At 46.3% G+C, this 20,745-nt stretch overlaps 1 protein-coding gene across 1 annotated transcript in view; it reads left to right on the top strand.

Moving 5' to 3' along the window:
* UAP1L1 (UDP-N-acetylglucosamine pyrophosphorylase 1 like 1) overlaps positions 1 to 20,745 on the top strand; it is a 397,656-nt gene that overhangs the window by 43,589 nt on the left and 333,322 nt on the right. The gene's annotated exons all lie outside the window — the stretch shown is intronic.

Raw genomic sequence — 20,745 nt, 5'->3', positions numbered from 1 at the left:
CCTCATCCTTTGTGATACAAATGGATGTGGGTTTGCTTTATGAGCCTTGCCTAATACAGGCACTATGGGTGTAGCAGGAGGCTCTGCCAAATGTCAATAGGACTGTGGTGACAGGTGCAAACTGTCCCTAGCAAAGCATACCACCCCAAGATGGCAGGCATTGGCACACCTGTGAATGACACCAGTATGTCAGTCAATTGTTGGAAGGGATCATCGCGCCTTGATATTGTGGCATCGTTCTAGGTGAGGGTAGGATGCTACTAAAGGTCAGGGTCAAACTGTCTCGGGCTACGTGCTCAGAGAGCTCTGTAATGTCTCATGTCATGTAGTCCAGGGAGGAATGTGTCAGGCCATTCACAGCAGCATGGACATTGACTGAGTCATACCTGTACCTGCCTTGGGGTTACCTGAGTGTTTGTGTTATGTGGCAGGTCATAGTGCCTGACAGGCTGCACACCGTGACCCTCAACTCGTTAAGCCTGTTGAACATGATGTGAGTGTGCCTGATGATAGAGGCACCTAGTACAGGTGTATGAGGTGTGTCGTTAACTGTTAATGGCTGTGAGTGTTCAGCACATTGGCTTTGTGTGATATGTGTTGCACATGTTCGTTTATGTGGTAGTGGTTGCCTGGATGTCTGCTTAGGAGGTCTCTGCTGCATAGGCAGAGCTGTGGTCTGAGCCTACAAGTATGATCATGTGTGATCATGTGTTAGGTCTGCTGTTGTGGTAGGTCTACGTGAGACTGGAAGTGTAGTGAGTGATCCCTTGCCACGTGACTGGTTATGGCGGTATTGAGTAGACAGAGCCTAGCCTCCAGTCTGGTATATGGTTGCATCACTCACATGAGTTTGAATTTGTTGTTAGGAGGAGGGGTTGTCTGTGTACGCACAACTGTTCTAACATTGTCTCTGGAGTACCACACTCACCAGCTGGACTGGGGAGGAACTGACAACTGACCTCTGGACATGCTAGAATACTATTGTGAACTCTGTAATCACTAATGATTGAAAACAAGGTCCAGTGGGGAGTGAGGGTGTACTGACATTACCTACAACTGCTGACTGATATAAAAGTGTCAGTGAGCAAATGCCAGGTAACCTGAGTGCAATGTGTCACAATGAAGTAAATGCAACAGTGACAAGCAGTCACTTGCTGTCATGTGTAACATGGAAGTATGCACAGTAAGCAATGCAGATAACAGTAGTGAGTCACAGATGTGTTGAGAAGATGTGTACTATGTGGAAGTAGCATACCAGTGAAATAACAAGCTAACAGATAACAAGCATATAAACAAAGGTAGATCCAGGAGGCCTGGATGTAGTGTTTGCTACAACAAACAAGGTGTAGCAATGTCAGTAAGATACAGCTCAGATATGCAGGCACTATAAACCTGAAACCAGATGTCCCCAGCTATGAATGGCAGAGTACAGTCTATTGTCACACATGAGTGCAGACCACAAACCTCGTTAATGTTAAATAACTGGCCTGAAGGCCAACTGCCCATACCAGAAGTAATACACTTGTACACTGGGCCCACAGTCAGCAGTTCCCAACTTCAATGGATGAAAGATATGTGTCCTGCCACCACAGTGCTTGCCACCAACCGCCCTAATGTAAAACAACCGGTCTGAAGGCCAAGTACTTAGTACAAATGACATAGAATGATAGCTACACTGTAATCAGGTTTTAACCAATCAGTAATAAGTAGAAGTTAACACTCCCTGTATAGAATGTGTACCATGTATTGTTGAGATACTATGCTGATAACCTGTTTGTGTACCTTTCCAGATAGACATGGCACCTAAAAGGAATCCTGCCTACTCTGCTGCAGAGGATGACGTGATCCACCAGAGCCTGGTGCGTGACTATGCCATCCTGTTCTCACGCACCACCCAGAATCAGCAGGAGAGGTCTGCACTGTGGCTTAACCTTGTTAGCAGGATAAATGATGTTGGCATGCATGATAGGACATATGAGCAGGTGAGACATCACTGCAGTGATTTGATAAGAAATGTCCGCCAGCGTGCTGCAGATATCCGCAGGCAACAGGTTGCCACAGGTGGGAGAGTGGCCACACATCCTCCCCTCACCAGACAGGAGGGGCTACTGCTAAGTGTTGTGGAACCAGCCCCAGAACAACAGCAACAACCATGCATCCTGATGGAGGTTGGGTCCACACAGCAGCAAGACAGCGAAGTGCAGGTAAGATGCCATATTCATTTATTGTTATTACTTTTACATTTGTTGACCCAGATAGTCTAGCTGGATATAACTTCATTTTCAGTAGAGGCCTGTGGAGAAAAGCTCCACACATAACGTAATAAAGGCAGACAGACAAGTTGTCAATACAGACAGCCAACATAATAGAATTGTACACCAGCCTGTTAATCAAATCAACATACATGTAAGGAAGTCAAACAGTTTAGAGTCATACACAATGTACCGTTGGTTTCAAAGCAATCCTACCTAAAGCATAATTGTTATGCAATAAGGCAAAAGCCATATACATAATAGTTAGGGCTCAGAAGGGTAGAGAAGTAGAAGGAGTATGACAGATACAATGATATGGAAGAGGCAGGAGTCAAGAAGGGAAGTGAGGAAAAGTCATGATATATATACAGACATGATGTGCAGCTGATGTGTATAAGGGAACTAGTGTACTACTGTACTGTATCATGTGCAAAACAAATGGCACACATGTGCCCACTGACATTACTCTCTTCACACTTCCAGGTCCCTCCCATGTAGCAACGAGGCAGGCCATACATGCTGGTGAGTCTTTTTAACAGTATCTGTAAAACAATTTATAAAACTAGGAAGAGTAGTGTAACTCTGTAGTAGACATGCTGGTGACTGTGTTCACAAAAACTGTAATTGACAGGTAGTAAATTGAGTAGTGTAACACGGTACTGATGTGTGTGTTTACTGTGGGGTGTGCATGTGTGCCTGTGCCCAAGTGTGCATGTGTGTTAGTGTCCATGAGTGCATGTGTCCATTTCTGAATGTGTGCATTAGTATTGAAGTGCATCTCTTTCAAATATGTATTGAGACTGTAATCTGTGTTCCATGTTTTCCTCCCGTAGGTTCTGGTGCTGCTTTGGTGACCTGCAGCAGGGAACCTGAATCTTGTGCCCCAGGTACTGATGATGATGAAATGTCTGTAATGGTGCAGGAAGGTGTGTCTGGGTCCGCCATTGGTCAGCCAATTGACAGTACACAGCTTTCAACCCGTCAATGCGCACAGTCATCCTGCCGTTACATCCTTTATCACCATTGTCCCTAGGTGATGGACAGTCAGCAGTGGGCATAGATCAGGGTAATGTGGTACCTGTGGTACATGCATCCTCACAAGGCAGCCATGTGCAGAGGCCTCCAATGGTACCACGCAGACAGTCGCCCATGGGTTCTCTTGGGGGCATCCGTGGCCGTACTGCCTCTGGCCGACGTGCCCAAGGAGGTATGTCAACCTCCACTATGTTTAGAACTGTCATGCAGGCACAGGCACGTATGGAAAGGTACACCAGACAGGGTCTGAGGGAGCTGAGAGCATGTCGCATAGCCATGACAGACGGCATGCATGATGTTGCGAATGCTATCCGTAACTTCACAGATGTCGTTGACAGACGTTGTGGGGGCATACAACAGCTGCTCCACAACCAGATGTCCATGGGCCAGGGCGATTGTGTGCGTTTGCGGCGTCGACGTGGCCGTATGCCAGCAAGAGCACCAGCTGGCAGTGGCCGGACGACAACGGGCCCACTCGCGCCTCAAGTGCCAGCACCAGCCCCAGCAATGCTGGGTCTGTGCTGTCATCCAGACGTCCCAGGAGACCATGTGCACGTGGCTCTGGACAGTCCCAACAGGGAACTGTGTCCAGTCAACACACCCCTGCTTCCGATGACAGTACCCAGTCTGGGTTAGTACCGATACGCCCGTAGCACCCTGCCAGGCACAGGTACCGTGTCCGTGCCCACAGACACTGATCTGGATGACCTGACAGGTGCAGTCTGTGGCTGTCCACAAAACCCTGTACATGGCAGCCATTATGTGGGACTGTGTGCGTGCTTACACACATGCAGAAACCTAACACCTAGGGCAAACACATACACACACACACTGCACCAACAACGGTCCACCCTGTACTGCTGCCCCTCACAAACACACATACACACACATGTCAATTGGTGTTACCAGTGGCCGGCTTGGGCATACCTAACCCACACCCTGTGCATATGATGACACTGTGCCACCTCCTGCATACTACAACATCGGTGCAGGTAAAGGTAAACACGTTGCTGATGCACAGGGTGACTACATAGATGTGTATAAGTAGTAACATGTTGGTAACTGTTGTGTGTTGCAGTATAAATGTGTGTATATCCCATCAATCCTGCTGCAGTAACTGTATGAATGTCCTCAATTGTTATCTGCACCCATACTACTTGACAAAGTGTACCAGCTGCACACCATCACATGCTAACATTGACTATGGCAATGCGCATCTTGTGCTGTTATGTAGATTCAGCTACATGTATCTGTTCTGTCACACATGCATTTATACACACCCTGCTACCCACACACATGCACACGCTCACCTGCCATTCCCATTATTTATCACCCTACATGAGTAGCTGTTGATACAGGACAGGTACACATTTCAGAAGTGCACTATGTTGTTTACTACTGGCATCCCCTTCTCTACCTATACTCACAGGGTGCAGGCAACCTCATCAGTTGGAAGATGTAATGTGCATCAGGTACTGTAGTACCCTGATTGCCACAGCAAACATGTTTCCCATACGGAAATGCACACACAGACACATCCCACATCCACACACTTGCCACATTCAGGCTTCAGAACACTATCTAGGTATATCCGGGTACATGTGCGTGTTACAGTAGCATGTAACACTATACTGAGTACTGGCAGTTAGTTGTCTGTTGTCATGTTGTCTGTATAGAATAAAAGAATTGTTTTATTATCCTACTCCGTTTTGTGGACATTACTTGAAGAAGTGTTACCTTACATGTGTTATCAGTACCACCACCTTCTGTTTTGTAGTTTTGTTTGTATAGGGTGCTATCAACATCACTGCTTGTTAAGGGTAATGACCACCCTGCAGTGCATAGCCCCATGTGGCAAAAGCCACATCCCACCTCATCATTGTGCACACACACTAACCCCACCAACAGTAAAACACATACTTTCCATTTGCAAGATTCAAACCCATACCTAACTGTGCAATGACAGTAGAAACAGACACATTAGCAGAGTGTGCTATTTGCAGTAGTTGGAGAAATATTTACTAATGCTGTACTTAGAGGGTGCTGACATCATCTGTGTGTAGGAGGAGGGATGTGCACCCTGTAGTGTGTTCTCCCAGTTGGCAAAAGGCAGTTAACCATCCCAGCATAGTGCACACACATAAACCACACTCATACATTCCCTTTGCAGGATTCAAACCCCCACCTAACTACGTTATGACACTGAAGAAAGACACATTAGCAGAGCGCGCTATGCCAATTACTGGAGGACTTTACTACAGGTGATATAGTTATACAGTCCTGACATCATCACTGTTTCAAAAGGGGATCTGCATCCTGTACGATACTGTCACGGTTGCTAATAGGGACATTTCCCACACACACACATCGATGTGTTGGAGGTTTGCATATGTGGGGGATCCAGAACACCAGTGTGATTAGTATATGGTTTGATTGCAACAATGAGGGATATACTCCCAGTGGTGAGCAGTTTGTACTCATGTTTGTAAAGATCAGCTCTAGTATATCTGCCCTCTTGTGGGAAGGTTGGTTACCTGTTCCATAGCCAAAGAATGTCTGATCAATGGGAACCTTAGAGCTTGGGTATTGTGGCTTGTGTAATGTTCACAGTCTATGTTTGGGTAGCTGGCATCACCCAGTATGATGGTGTTTGCAGAGTAATCTAAACTCTCCTGTGTCAGCATGAAGGCTGTGTGGGAGACCTGAGTTTGAGAGGGTGCTGTAAGAGCTCCTCTGTGTCTCTTTCCATGTGGTCCAGGGAGGTGCGTGCCAACAGGTAGCTGACTGTGACCCTCACCTTGCTCTGTCTGGAGGGCGGCACGTCTGTCAACAGCTCATGTCAAGCAAGTGCACACCCCTCATAAATGATGTGGAAACCTTCAAAGGCCCAAGGCCTGTTGAAAATATGGACCAGACTGCAGATACTTGTATAGAGGCATTCTGTGGACACATTCAGGAATGCATGGATCATGAAGCCACATATGAAAGCATGACCCAATTCTCCAAAGGCAGATGTCCTGGGCCGGACACCAGCCATAAACACACTATACAATAGAAGGATGGCGCCACTACATGATACAACAACCTCCCAAAATGTGAAGGCACCACTGATGAGTATTGGAAGACAACTACAGGCACCCATATGATTGTCTAAGGCCATCTTTGAGAGAGGATTCCACAAGCCACTGAGGATAATCACAAGGCTGCCTGTAGTTATGTTAGTAACCTGGGTGGTACTACCCAGATATGCTCAGAGGTAATACAATATGTCACACAAAATATAAAACACACAGACATTGCCATCATCCTAGTGGACAGGTTCAATGCTGCCGTCTCTCCCCACCACACCAAAAGGGAACATATGTCTCGCATCACAGTGCTTCCCCCCCCTGACATCACAGATGCTCAGGTAAGAGATGCCCTTCCCAAAGCAATAAACACTGCATCAATGGGACCAGACAGTGTCCCAGGCTGTGTCCTACATGAACCACAAGAAGAGCTACACCCAGACATAACACCACTGTTCAATCCCAGCCTTAATATATGATATGTGGCCAGAGTGTGGCATACAGCAACAGTGGTCCCTCAACATGCAGGTGGTGCCGTCACGGATCCTGGACACTACTCGCCCCATATGTCTGACTAGCTTTGTCTGCAAAGCTATGGCAAGAATCATCAAGAACCTCACATATCTAGATATTGTGGACCTACAGACATGTCACCATACACAGTTTGGCTTTGTCAATGGCAAATCCTGCCTATCAAACCTGTTTGCTTTGTTTGAAACAGTCACCAAGGCCACTGTCAAGGGGTAGGAGGTCCACACAGCCTACCTGGACCTTGCATAAGCCTTGGATACAATACCCCACTTGTGCATTCTAGGGAAGCTCACCAGTGTACATATTAACCCCTATGTCATTATGGGTATTGCACAGTGGCTCAAGGGCAGAACACACATGGTAGAATTGCTGGAGCCACGTCAGCCTCCAACCTGGTACAAGTGGTGTCCCACAAGGCAAAGCCCTAGGGGCTGTCATGTTCATTATGTATTTGTCATAGGTACAGGCCAACATGGAAGTACTGTGGCTCAGCAAGTCACAGGTGACTGCAGACTGAACACCATAATCAACTCAACAGCTAACACACGCATCCTCCAAAAGGGACTCTTGCAAACACACGACTTGTGCCACAGCCATGGCCTCAACGTGAATGACAGAAAGAGTATAGTCATCCCATTTGTCAAACACTAAATGACCACAATGTACCACATATGTGTTAATCCAGTAAGTGCAGACCAAGGAATTATGGACCTTGGGGTACGCAGGTTGATAGCATTCTACCATTTGACAACAACATGGACAAAGTGGTTAGGTAAGCATGTGATATGGGCCACATCATCATGGGATCCACATGTAGGCCAGGGGAGGACATTGTGCCCCTTTACTCATCCCTCATCATGCCCATAATTGAGTATGATGAACCTGTCGGCATGCACCTTACCAGACACCTGCAGCAACTGGGGCTACCACATATGTACCTCGACAAGGGGATCAAAGTGCTCAAACAGATGCCACATACTGACTGGTTAAAGTAGCAGCAGCTGTACTCAGTGACATACTGCCTCTTCATAGGCAATCTGTGCCTGACATAGAAGGCCAGGTCATACCCTCACGTAATGGCCATGCTGCATCTCAGAATATCCAGATCCCACCAGGATACACGCTGGAAATACTTGAACTTCAGGAGTGATATACATAGGACATGGTGGAGGGGCACATTCACAACTCAGAGGCACCCTTCATTCCTGATTATTATCCCAATAGAGGTTAGGTGTACTGACTCAGTGACTATCTTCAAGAGCGATATTAATGACTGGATGTGACATTGTAGGGTTACCGCGGGTATCACTTATGTGTCACTGTGAGAAAGAGGCACAGTATACTAACCTTGGAAAAGGGCATAGCAAGACAGATTCACAATGCATGTTGAAAGGCACGCACATTCTGGCTAGGTGGATACATGCCCTGGGCAGATATCCCTGTACGAACCTATAGACCTATGTCTCTTTTCACCATTGGCCCTATGTGCTGTCAATCACCAATGTAATCTCAATACTCGTAGCATGTGCAAAGGTCAGTTGTCAGTCACCTCTATGGTACAGTTGTGGAATATGTGTGTAATGTAGTAATGTCACAGCTGCCACATGTACACAGTCAACCCTATCCCCTACCCATTGATGTACATCACATGTATGAGATGGAAACACATGGCCAAACTGTAACAACAACATACAAGTCAGTCAGATGCATGGACACATATGACTCAGTCATTGTCCATGCCACCACAGCTGATGTGGGATGTCGCTCACTGGGATACGTGATAGGGAACATGGAAGGGATCACTGAGCAAGTGACACAGGCTGGTAGACCCTGACCTTGGTTGGCATCAGACCCTCACCAGGGATTCCGACAAATTACTGAATGCTAATGAATAAGTGTATCTACAACACCCTAGCTGAATGGTTCTTAGCATGCAGTCACTGCATTGCTATGGAATACTGTCTTACCACTCCCACAACAGGTGAGAACATGCAGCTCTTGTACATTAACAACATGTAGACTTTATGCCCCAGACCAGGTGTGCATCCCTCACTACTAGGCTGATAGCATCTACATCTCACACTGTATATACACATCCCACATGCAGCATCTGCACAGAAGACCACGGTCATAATGTTACCCTGTGCAAATACCATGTATTCACATGTGGCAGGCATCACACATGGTAACTATTGAAAGTCTCAGGTACATATGTGTATTTGGCACACACATACATCATGTGTTCATTGCCATAACCGTAATCAATGTCATGCATTATTGTGAGGGACAACCCACACACATGGGCATTCTGTGTGTGCACAACACACATGGCATGTCTGTAATCAAAAGCCATACATAATTGTGATATCGTTTAGAAATGGGTATGTGCATCCTGTAGTGTGTTTTCCCAGTTGCCAAAAGGGATATATCAATCATACACACTTACCCCTTCACACACACTTGCCACCTGCTGGATTCAAACCTCTACCTAACTATGTTAAGACACTAGAGACGGACGCATTAGCACAGCGCACTATTCGCATTACTGGGGAATGTCCTTTCCCCTGATATACTTATAGGGTGCTGACATCATCAGAGTTTAGAAAGTGGAATGATCACCCTGTGGTGTGTTTTCCCAGTTGCCAAAAGGGATGTTTCTTTCATACACACTTACCCCTTCACACACACTTGCCACCTGCTGGATTCAAACCCCTACCTAACTATGTTTTGACACTAGAGACGGACGCATTAGCACAGCACGCTATTCGCATTACTGGGGAATGTCCTTTCCCCTGATATACTTATAGGGTGCTGACATCATCAGAGTTTAGAAAGTGGAATGATCACCCTGTGGTGTGTTTTCCCAGTTGCCAAAAGGGATGTTTCTTTCATACACACTTACCCCCTTCACACACACTTGCCACCTGCTGGATTCAAACCCCTACCTAACTATGTTATGACACTAGAGACGGACGCATTAGCACAGCGCTATTCGCATTACTGGGGAATGTCTTTTCCCCTGATATACTTATAGGGTGCTGACATCATCAGAGTTTAGAAAGTGGAATGATCATCCTGTGGTGTGTTTTCCCAGTTGCCAAAAGGGATGTTTCTTTCATACACACTTACACACACACTTGCCACCTGCTGGATTCAAACCCCTACCTAACTATGTTATGACACTAGAGACGGACGCATTAGCACGGCGCGCTATTCAGATTACTGAAAGAATCCTTTTCTCCAATATACTTATAGGGTGCTTACATGATCAGTGTCTAGAAAGGGGGATGAGCATCCTCTGGTGTGTTTTCACATTTGCTAGGGGTAACATTTGGACCAAGTGTGTGAGCATGCCCAGTTCAGCCTTCCTGTGGCATGTTGTGTGAAAGATGTCTCATTTATCTAAGTGTGTGAGCATGCCCAGTGTGGGCTTTACATATATTGAACTCTGCAGCCCATCACATTTGTGGATGAGTGTGACCTTCAACAAATACCTCCAGTTTATGGTTGTGTGTTCTGTGCCATGTTGTGTAGTTACTGTCCAATGCTTTTGTGTGAACAAAACTGGGAGTATACTGTGCCTGCAGGTTTTGCATGGGATACTTTGCACACAATTGTCAACATCCGTTCATACTGACCTAACACTGTAGCACTGTCTAGTGTAGTGTTTCAGTACTTTCACTGTGGTGGTCAGTATCCTGGGCTTCAGTCCTATCACTGATTTACATTTTCATAGTGTGCACAACAGGCTGGTTAGGGTCCAGTTGTGCACATCTGCACAAAGGCAGTGCCTCTACAGACCCTGTTAATTGCTGCCCCATAAGCTTAACAAGTGTAGTCTGCAAATCTATGGAGAGGATCATAATTGAGCTCATAAACAAAGATATAGGGGACATGCAGACATTGTACCCATCCCATTTTGGCTTGGTCAGGGGCAGATCATGCCTTTTGTACTGGGTTGACATCTTCAAATTGGTCACTTAGGCCATTGTTGGGGAAAGGCAGTCCATACAGCCTACCTTGGCCTTGCTAACACTTTCAACACAATACCCCACTCAGGTATTGTGGAAAGCCCTAACAACTGAAATGTAAACCCATATGTCACAAGATGGGTTGCAAACTGGCTTAAGGACGGGACCCACAGGGTTAGAGTTGCTGGCACTATGTTAGACTCCAGGCTGGTCACAGGTGGTGTCACACAGGGCTCAGTCCTTGGCCACCATTGTTTGTCATGTACTTCCCAGGAGTACAGGCCAACATGGGAGGACTTTGGATGACAATGTTAGCAGATGACTGCACACTGGGCACCATAGTGGACAGTGCATCACACACAGATATCCTTCAGAAGGGACTCACAGTAACTGATAGCTGGTGCCAGGGCCATGGCCTGAAGTCAGAGTGCACAACATGTGTAGACATACCCTTCAGGAAAAGCAAGGTGACCCTAAGCTACCATATAGGTGTCAATCCTCTAAGCACAGAGGAGGTTATCATGGACCTGGGGACCCAGGTTGACAGTCGCCATTCTTCTGAGACTCACATTGCTAAAGTGGCTAGGAAGACCTTCTACATTGCCCACCTGATAAGGATGGGATTCACATCCAGATCTAGTGGGTCATTGTTCCCCTGTACTCTTCAGTTATCAGACTGGTGATCGAGTCAAATGCCCTATTCTGGCTGTATCTCACCCAACATCTGCAGCAATTGGAGACACCCTGACTGTCCCCCACCTAAAGGATCAAGGAACCACAACAGCTGTCATATGCTGCCAGATTGAAGACACTCACACTCTATTCACTCACATACCGTCTGCTTAGAGGTGACATGTGCCTGACATGCGAGGCCATGTCCAAACAGAGATTAATGGACATGCTCCACCTCAGACTCAGAAGATCCACCTGAACCACTAGTGCAGGTGACTGACACCTTAGCAGGGATGTATGTTGGAGGGATGGAGTTATCACTCGGAGACTCCCTATGCTGTGGAATACAATCCTGGTCCATTTGAGGCAGAGCACCTTGCTGGCTGTGTTCAAGAGGTATCTTGACCTAATGCTAGTCGGAGAATGTGTTTGTCCATCAACACATTGTAAGCGTAGTTTGACATGTCATATGTCTTGTTTAGTATACTGTGCCTCTGTCTACCTGTGACATAACATTGATACCCAGGGTAAACCTCCCATCTCCCATCCACTCATTAGGATTCCTGTTGAGGGGACTCAACCAGTGTCTTTATGGACAACCTGTACTGGTAGTTTACGCGTGTGGGGGTGGCTTCTGTGTTTTGGATAATGCAGTACAGCCTGTCCTATATATGTCAGTGCTGGGGTTCAGGTCCCTCATGTGCATAGCTCCTGCCATTCAGATTGTACAAGGTGCAGCATGTGCATTGATTCCAGCTTGGACATGGCTTTCTACATCAGGCACAGCTTGCATCTGGGTGGACAGCATGGCAGTGTGTGGAGCTGCACTCTGTTTAATCAGACTACACATTACATGTGTTCCAGCTCTGTCATACTCCTGGTGAGGTACTGTTGTGGACTTTACAGGTGCTGGATGTGTGTGCATGAGGTACACCCCACAGGGGCTGTTGTGGTCATTTCTACTGCTGATGAAAGATAACTGCAAAACCAGAATGACCTCCCTTTAGCTAGATGTCAGACAGCATGGACCATACAATCACAACTGGAAACAGGACCCTCTCCACAAAGGGAAAGTGTCCTGTCTGGTGGACCCCAGCCATAAACAAACTGTATGACAGATGAGGGTTACTAATGCAAGACAGAGCTACATCTCCAAAAGGGAAGACAGCTGAGATCAGCACTAGTAGAAAGCTACATTATCTCATAAAGACATGCAAGGTCAACTTGGGGACATAAATCACCAAAGACAATGAAGGTAACCACACTGCTTTCTTCAGTTATGTCAGACACCTGGTTGTGAACCCTCGGATATGCTCAGAGTTGGTACACAACAACATATATTCCAGTGACCTGACAGATATTGGCAACATTCCGGCGGACAGCTTCAGTGCGATGTAGGCCCTCCCTCACCCCCAAAACAAGATAGTTATCACTGCTGTATGTAACCTCACTGTCATCTTGGATGTCCATGTGAGAGCCACACTCAGCAAAGACAAGTACACAGCATCCATGGGACCTGCTGGTATCTCCAGTTGCATGCTATGTGAACTCCAGAAGGGCTGGACCCATATATACAACTGCTAGTTAACCTTAGTCTTGCTACAGGATATGTACCTGAACACTGGCATACGGCAACAGTGGTCCCACTCCACAAGGGAGATGCCTCCACAGACCATGGCAACTACCACCACACAGGCTTAACCAGCCTTGTCTGCAAAGATATGGGAGGAGTCATGGAGCTCTTACACAGACACATTACTGACCTACAGACCCTTGTTCCCACCTAGTTCAGCTTTGTACAGGGCAGATCCTGCCTTTTGCACCTTTGCACCCGAAAGTACCTACCATGAAGATCAGGGTTCTTCAACACATGTCATATGCTTCCGGAATAGAGGAAGTCCAGCTTTGTTCAGTGTCATACCGCATACTTACAGGTGACCTATGCCTGACATACAAGACCATGTCCAATCAGGATTTGGTAGACATGCTCCACTGCAAGCAATCCAAATCCACCAGAGCCATGAAAGCTGAGTATTTGAACCTCAGCACATACATGTATAGGACATGCTGGAGGGACAGAGCCATAACTCAGAGGCATCTCACACTCTAGCAGAGTATCCCAGTTCATGTTTGACAGAGTCCCTCACTGACTCTCTTCAGGAGACATCTGGACAACTGCATATGAGACTGAGGCACAGACTAGACAGAGACACAGTCATGTTATTCAATTACGTAAGGGGGTCATAATGTGTCACTACTAAGTCAGAGGCACAATATTCAGAATCTATTCTGTACACTTATTACCACTATAAGGGGTGGCAATAGCCACATCACTATGGCTAGGCTTATACATGCACTAGGGCAGATAGCCTAGTATGAACCTGTGAACATAGGCCTGGGGCAGTCCCTGCTATTAGGACAGTGGTCTGCAGCAAGCTATATAGTAGTAGTCGGTTTTAGCCATTGGTTTTTGACCATGGCTATTCCATGTTGCTTCTTGTTGTGGTACAAACATGGGTGTGTGGTTATCCATGCTATTTATTGCTAGTCACCCTCATTTTGTGTCTTGTTCCATGTTTTTGCACATGTACATCACTGTATGACATGCAGCTGTTTCCACAGGGTCATATGCGTGGATATGGATGTTAGTTGGGGTCCTCAGGTGTGCATATTGTACATGATATTACATTACTTAACACATGGCATTCATGCCTCAGGTGGTGCTGCAGGGCCACCTCTGTCGGATACACATACTACACTCCCTGCACGTTTGGAAGCAGGTTGTGTCATGTTAGGCATCCCTGTTACTGTATGAGTGAGTCAGAGCGGGTATCAGTCCCAGTGTTCCTACTGACCAAGCATATGTGCTATACGTTGCCTCTTTGCCAAGGCCAGGTCATACTGGGCACGCCCTTCTTCATTCATGCTAACGAGTGCAGACCTGGTTTAAAGTGCTTAAAAGTGCCTTTATGGCACTTTGATTGACAGGTCTTGCACTCATTTTGAAAGTCTGGAGACAAAAATAAATTCCCACTGCCAGTCTCGAACCCAGGACCTTGGTAACATTAGTCTGTATGACCTACCAGTAAGCCATGACAGCCATACAAAAATACTCTGCTAAAATAAATATAACAGTCAATAGTAGGAATTAGTATAAAGGCAATATAGGAGATGTACCATCCAAAGCATGTGAGGTAAAGTTTTAATGGCCAAATCACTGGATTCCCATACTAACCTTCACACTCACAGAACACTGTCAACAGCATACCAGCATCGTCCACGCCCTACAATCTGAAAGGGCTACGCCTATCTCACATACCTTTTTATAGCAGTGTCCTGAAATCACAGTGAGACATGCAATCAACACACACCTGGCTGCATGCAATTAGCAAATGCTGCCTTACAATTGGTGCAGGGGCCATCACATGGACCTATGCAGATACCTACAAAAGCATTCAGTACCCACACTCCACTCATGCAATACAGTCATTGCACAAACCTAATGAGAAAGAGAGAGAGAGAGAGAGAGAAGAGAAAATATACAGACAGCCAGCAGCAAAACCATGAGTAGCAAACAGCAAGCAAGCACCACTGACACAGCAACAGCTGCCACAAACACAGGTAATGCAAAGTAGCAGGTTAATACTGTGTTTACTGTGACACCTCCAAATGTATCATAGTTCACTATCTATAGCTCTGTCCATGAGATAGGTTTTGTGTGCATAGTCCTGAAATATATACATATGTAATATTGCTGTACATGTTGCCCATACGTGACACTTCCGTAGCTTATAACAGAAGGCCAGTTGTGCATATGATGCAGTAGATACCAGGGTCAGTAGAGGTTACTCCTCATTGGTGTGGGACCACTGTGTATGTATGGCACTCTTCAGGTACACATCCTGTAGTATGGCCAGGGAGTAATATCAGTCTGTAATGTGGTGCCATGTCCTCCAGGGGTGAATGTAGCACACATCCAGGGATACCATTCTGTAACAGTGATGCTATGTGTCCTGCAATGTTGAGGGTGGCCCTCACCTGGACATGTGAGAGGATAGGGAGGTTACAGTCATCTGTGATAACTAATTCCACTTGTGTAGGAGAATGGGGGGGGGATATCTGCACCTAAACTGTCTGCAACAATATTGCCAATATCTCAAACATGTTTTCCATAAGGAAATGCACACACAGTAACATCCCACATCCACACACTTGCCACATTCAGGCTTCAAAACACTATCTAGGTATATTCTGGTACATCTGCATGTTACAGTAGCATGTAGCACTATACTGAGTAGTGTCAGTTGTTTGTTGCCATGTTGTTTGGATAGAGTAAAAGGAGCATTTGTTTATCCTACTTTGTTTTGTGGACATTACTTGAAGTGTAACCTTACATGCATCATTGGCAACAACACCTTCTGTGTTGTTGTTCTGTTTGTACAGGGTGCTGTCAACATCACTGTTTGTTAAGGGAAATGTGCACCCTGCAGTGCATAGCCCCATTTGGCAAAATAGACATCCCACCCCCACCATTGTGCACACACACCAACCCCACCCACAGTAAAACGCATACTTTCCATTTGCAAGGTCCAAACCCCTACCTAGATGTGTTATGACTCTAAAGGCAGACACATTAGCAGAGTGTGCTATTTGCATTAGTAGGAGCAATCTTTTCCAATGCTGTACTTAGAGGGTGCTGACATCATCTGTGTTTACGAAGAGGGATGTGCACCCTGTAGTGTGTTCTCCCAGTTGGCAAAAGGCACTTTCCCTCCACAGCGTTATGCACACACACAAACCCCACTCATACTAACACACACATTCCTTTTGCAGGATTCAAACCCCTCCCTAAATATGTTATGATACTAGAAACGGACGTATTAGCAAAGCGCATTATTCGCATTACTAAGAGATTTCATTTCAGTTGATCTACTTATAGGGTGCTGACATCATCAGTGTTTAGAAAGTGGAATGAGCTCCCTGTGGTGTGTTTCCACAGTTGCCAAAAGGGATGTTCTTCTCATACACACTTATACACACACTTACCCCCATTCACACACACACATGCCACTTGCTGGATTCAAACCCCTACCTAACTATGTTATGACACTAGCGACAGGCGATTAGCAGAGCGCTATTCGGATTACTGGGAGGTAGCATTTCTACTGATCTACTTATAGGGTGCTGACATCTTCATTATTTGGAATGGGGAATGTGCATCCTGTGGTGTGTTTTCACAGTTGTTAAGAGGAACATTTGAACTAAGTGTGTGAGCATGCCCATTTCAGCCTTCCCATGGCATGTTGTGTGAATGATGTCTCATTTATCAAAGTGTGTGAGCATGCCCAGTGTGAGCTTTCCATATGTTGAACTATGCAGCCCATCACAGTTGTGGATGAGTGTGAACTCCAAAAATAACTCCTGTTTAAGGTTGTGTGTTCTGTGACATGTTGTGTAGTTACTGTCCAGATGCTTCCTGTGAACACAACAGGGATTATACTGTGCCTGCAGGTTTTGCATGGGATACTTTGCATACAATTGTTAACATCCATTCATACTGACCTAGCACTGTAGTACTGTATAGTGTAGTGGTTCAGTACTTTCACTGTGGTGGACAGTATCCTGGGCTTTAGTCCTATCACTGATTTACATTTCCATACTGTGCACAACAGCCTCTTTAGGGTCCAGTTGTGCACGTCTGCACAAAGGCAGTGCCTCTATGGACTCTGGTAATTACTGCCCCATAAGCTTAACAAGTGTAGTCTGCAAAGCTATGGAGAGGATCATAATGGAGCTCATAAAGAAAGATATGGGGGACATGCAGACATTGTACCTGTCCCAGTTTGTGTTGATCAAGGGCAAGTCATGCCTTTTGTACTTGGTTGACATTATCAAAACAGTAACTAAGGCCATTGATGAGGGAAAGGCAGTCCATAGAGCCTACCTTGCCCTTGAAAACACTTTCAACGCAATACCCCACTCAGGTATTGTAGGAAACCCTACCAACAGAAATGTACACCCATATGTCACAAGATCAGGTTGCAAACTGTCTTACGGACAGGACCCATGGGTTAGAGTTGCTGGCACTATGTCAGACACCAGGCCAGTCACATGTGGTCTCACACAGGGCTCAGTCCTTGGCCCCCTATTGTTTATCTACTTCTCAGAAGTACAGGCCAACATGGGAGGACTTTGGCTGACAAAGTTTGCAGATGACTGCACACCGGGTGCCATAGTGGACAGTGCATCAGACACGGATATCCTTCAGAAGGGACTCACGGACACTGATAGCTGGTGCCAGAGCCATGGCCTGAAGTCAACTTGCAAAACATGTGTAGTCATACCCTTCAGGGAAAGCAAGGTAACCCCAAGCTACCATATAGGTGGCAATCCTCTAAGCACAGAGGAGGTTATTATGGACCTGGGGACCCAGGTTGACAGTCACTGTTCTGATGACACTCACATTGCTAAAGTGGCTAGTAGGACCTTCTACATTGTCCACATGATCAGGAAGGGATCCACATCCAGATCTAGTGGGTCATTGTTCCCCTGTACTCTTCACTTATCGGACCGGTGATCTGGTACACTGCCTTATCTGGATGTATCTCACCTGACATCTGCAGCAAGTGGAGAGACCCTGAATGTCCCCAACAAAGGATAAAGGGTCTCCAACATCTGTCATATGCTGCCAGATTGAAGACACTACAGCTCTATTCAGTCACATACTGTCTGCTTAGAGGTGACATGTGCATGACATGCAAGCATGTCCAACCAGGGATTAATGGACATGCTCCACCTCAAAATCGTCAGATCCACCTGAACCACTAGTGCAAGTGACTTACACCATAGCAGGGATGTACATTGGACATGTTGGAGAGGTGGATTTATCACCGGAGACTCCTATGCTGTGGAATACAATCACGGTCCATGTGAGTCACAGCACCTTGCTGGCTCTGTTCAAGAGGTATCCTGACCTGTGGATGGGAAATCATAGGTTTACCCCGGGATCGTCACTGTGTCACTGCTGGAGACGGCACGCCAAACTAATGGGCACAGTACTGTTTCCATATAAGGGGTGGCGACGAACCAGACTCTGGGCTAGGCTTAGAACTGCCTTGGGGCAGATAGCCTAGTATGAACCTATGAACCTATGAACCTATCTGACCATGTTGCATTATGTTCAGATGTGAACTACTTACAACGGCCTCATCCAACATCAGTAGTGTATTCCACAACATGGGTGTACATTGGCAAACACTACCAATGTGCCCAAGGCCATTTCTAATGGTTATTGGATAGTGTGTTTGTCCATCAACACATCATAAGTGCAGTTTGACATGCCATATGTCTTGTTTTGTATACTGTGCCTCTGTCTACCTGTGACACAACATTGATACCCAGGGTATACCTACCATCTCCCATCCACTCGTTAGGATCCCTGTTGAGTAGAATCAATGAGTGACTCTATGGATAACCTGTACTGGTAGTTTACTCATGCGTGGTGGTGGCTTCTGTGTTATGGATAATGCAGTACAGCTTGTCCTATGTATGTCAGTGCTGGGGTTCAGGTCCCTCATGTGCATATCTCCCTGCCATTCACATTGTACAAGGTACGGCATGTGCATTGCTGACAGCTTGGACATGGCTTTCTACATCAGGCACAGCTTGTGTCTGGGTGGCCAGCATGGCAGTGTGTGGAGCTGCATTCTGTTTAATCAGGCGACACATTACATGTGTTCCAGCTCTTTGATACTCCTGGTGAGGTACTGTTGTGGACTTTACAGTTGCTGAATGTATCTGCTGAGGTACACCCCACAGGCGCTGTTGTGGTCATTTGTAATGCTGCTGAAAGATAACTGCAAAACCACAATGACCTCCCCTTAGCTAGATGTCATAACCCTCATGATTAGGTTGGTATATGGATTGTTTCTGTTAACCCTACAGCCACATTTTTGTCCAATGCAGGATATCTATCACCTTGTGTCCCCATTCTGGCATTACATGTTAGTATGTCATGGGTCGACACCTATGTGGGAATTGGTGGTCACTTACTGGATTATCCACAGAGGCTGACTATACTGTTTTCACCATTTAACATGCTGACATGGCTATGGCACCAGTTGTCTGTTTCTATGTGGCCCTTTTATGGGATGCTTGTGTCAGCTGGTGTATCAGATATGTCAGGCGGCTTGTTGTCCTCTACAAACATGTTCCAGCACAGTCCTTACTTGTTGGCCTGTACCTATGGGGCATATATACCAGATGGTGAAGGTCCCAGGACCAAGCTTTGTGGGATGCCTGTTATATGTGGTTTGTAGTCTGACATGGCTGCTGCATGTCTGACCATGTCAGTTCTGTCGTTGGTCTGGTTTGCAACCCCTCTCATGACATTGGGGTGTATATATCAGCTGGTGAGCAAATCTATACGGAACACATAGGGTATTGTACAGAAGGCTTTGCAAGGTCCAGCTACACTGTGTGGACCACATTGCCCTCATCACTGACTTCAAGTACTGTTTCAACTGAGTCACACATGTTTAGGGGTGGGGTCTGCACTTTGTAAACCCACACTGGGTAGGGTCGGTGTCAATAGATCCACAACATCATTATGTCTGTGGTACATGCTGGTCCTTTCCATAGCTGTGCAGACCAAACCTCTCATGATTCTGTGGTGGTTGTCCATTCAGGAGACACCTTTGTTGAGAACACCCACTGTTGTTGTACACTGCTCTTTGGCACGTATCCTGTGGTAAGGGTGACATAATGTCAGGAGGCAGTCTGCTGGGGAAGGTATTTGGCATTATGGGGGGGGGTTTGCACTGCACATGTCAGGATGTATGTTGGCCATACCTGTGTGTGTCTGGTATGTTGTTTGTAATATCTGTGTGATCCGGAGCATATCCAGGAATCAACAACATGCTTACTACCATCATTTGCAGCAGCCTTGGGGTTATCTGTAGTGTCCTGTACAATCTGTATCATAATGGGTTCATACTAGGCTACCCCCCTAGGGCATCTGTAAGCCTGCATGTCCATTTTGTTTGATGGATTCTGGGGAATTGTCTACACCTGTGTCAGTGCTAGTATGATACCAGGGGTATAGTGACGAACAGGTCAGAAGCTGACTTCACACTTCTTCGGACTGAGATGGTATCCATTAAGCCCACTGGGCCAGTGGAAACCACAACACACAATGGTGACTCCTGCACAGACACT

Source organism: Protopterus annectens, chromosome 16.part0, assembly GCF_019279795.1.
Source record: "Protopterus annectens isolate FY-2018-M chromosome 16.part0, PAN1.0, whole genome shotgun sequence".
Lineage (NCBI taxonomy): Eukaryota > Metazoa > Chordata > Ceratodontiformes > Protopteridae > Protopterus > Protopterus annectens.
The sequence above is the reverse complement of the archived record's forward strand: the minus strand, read 5'-3'. Positions and strand labels throughout refer to the sequence as shown.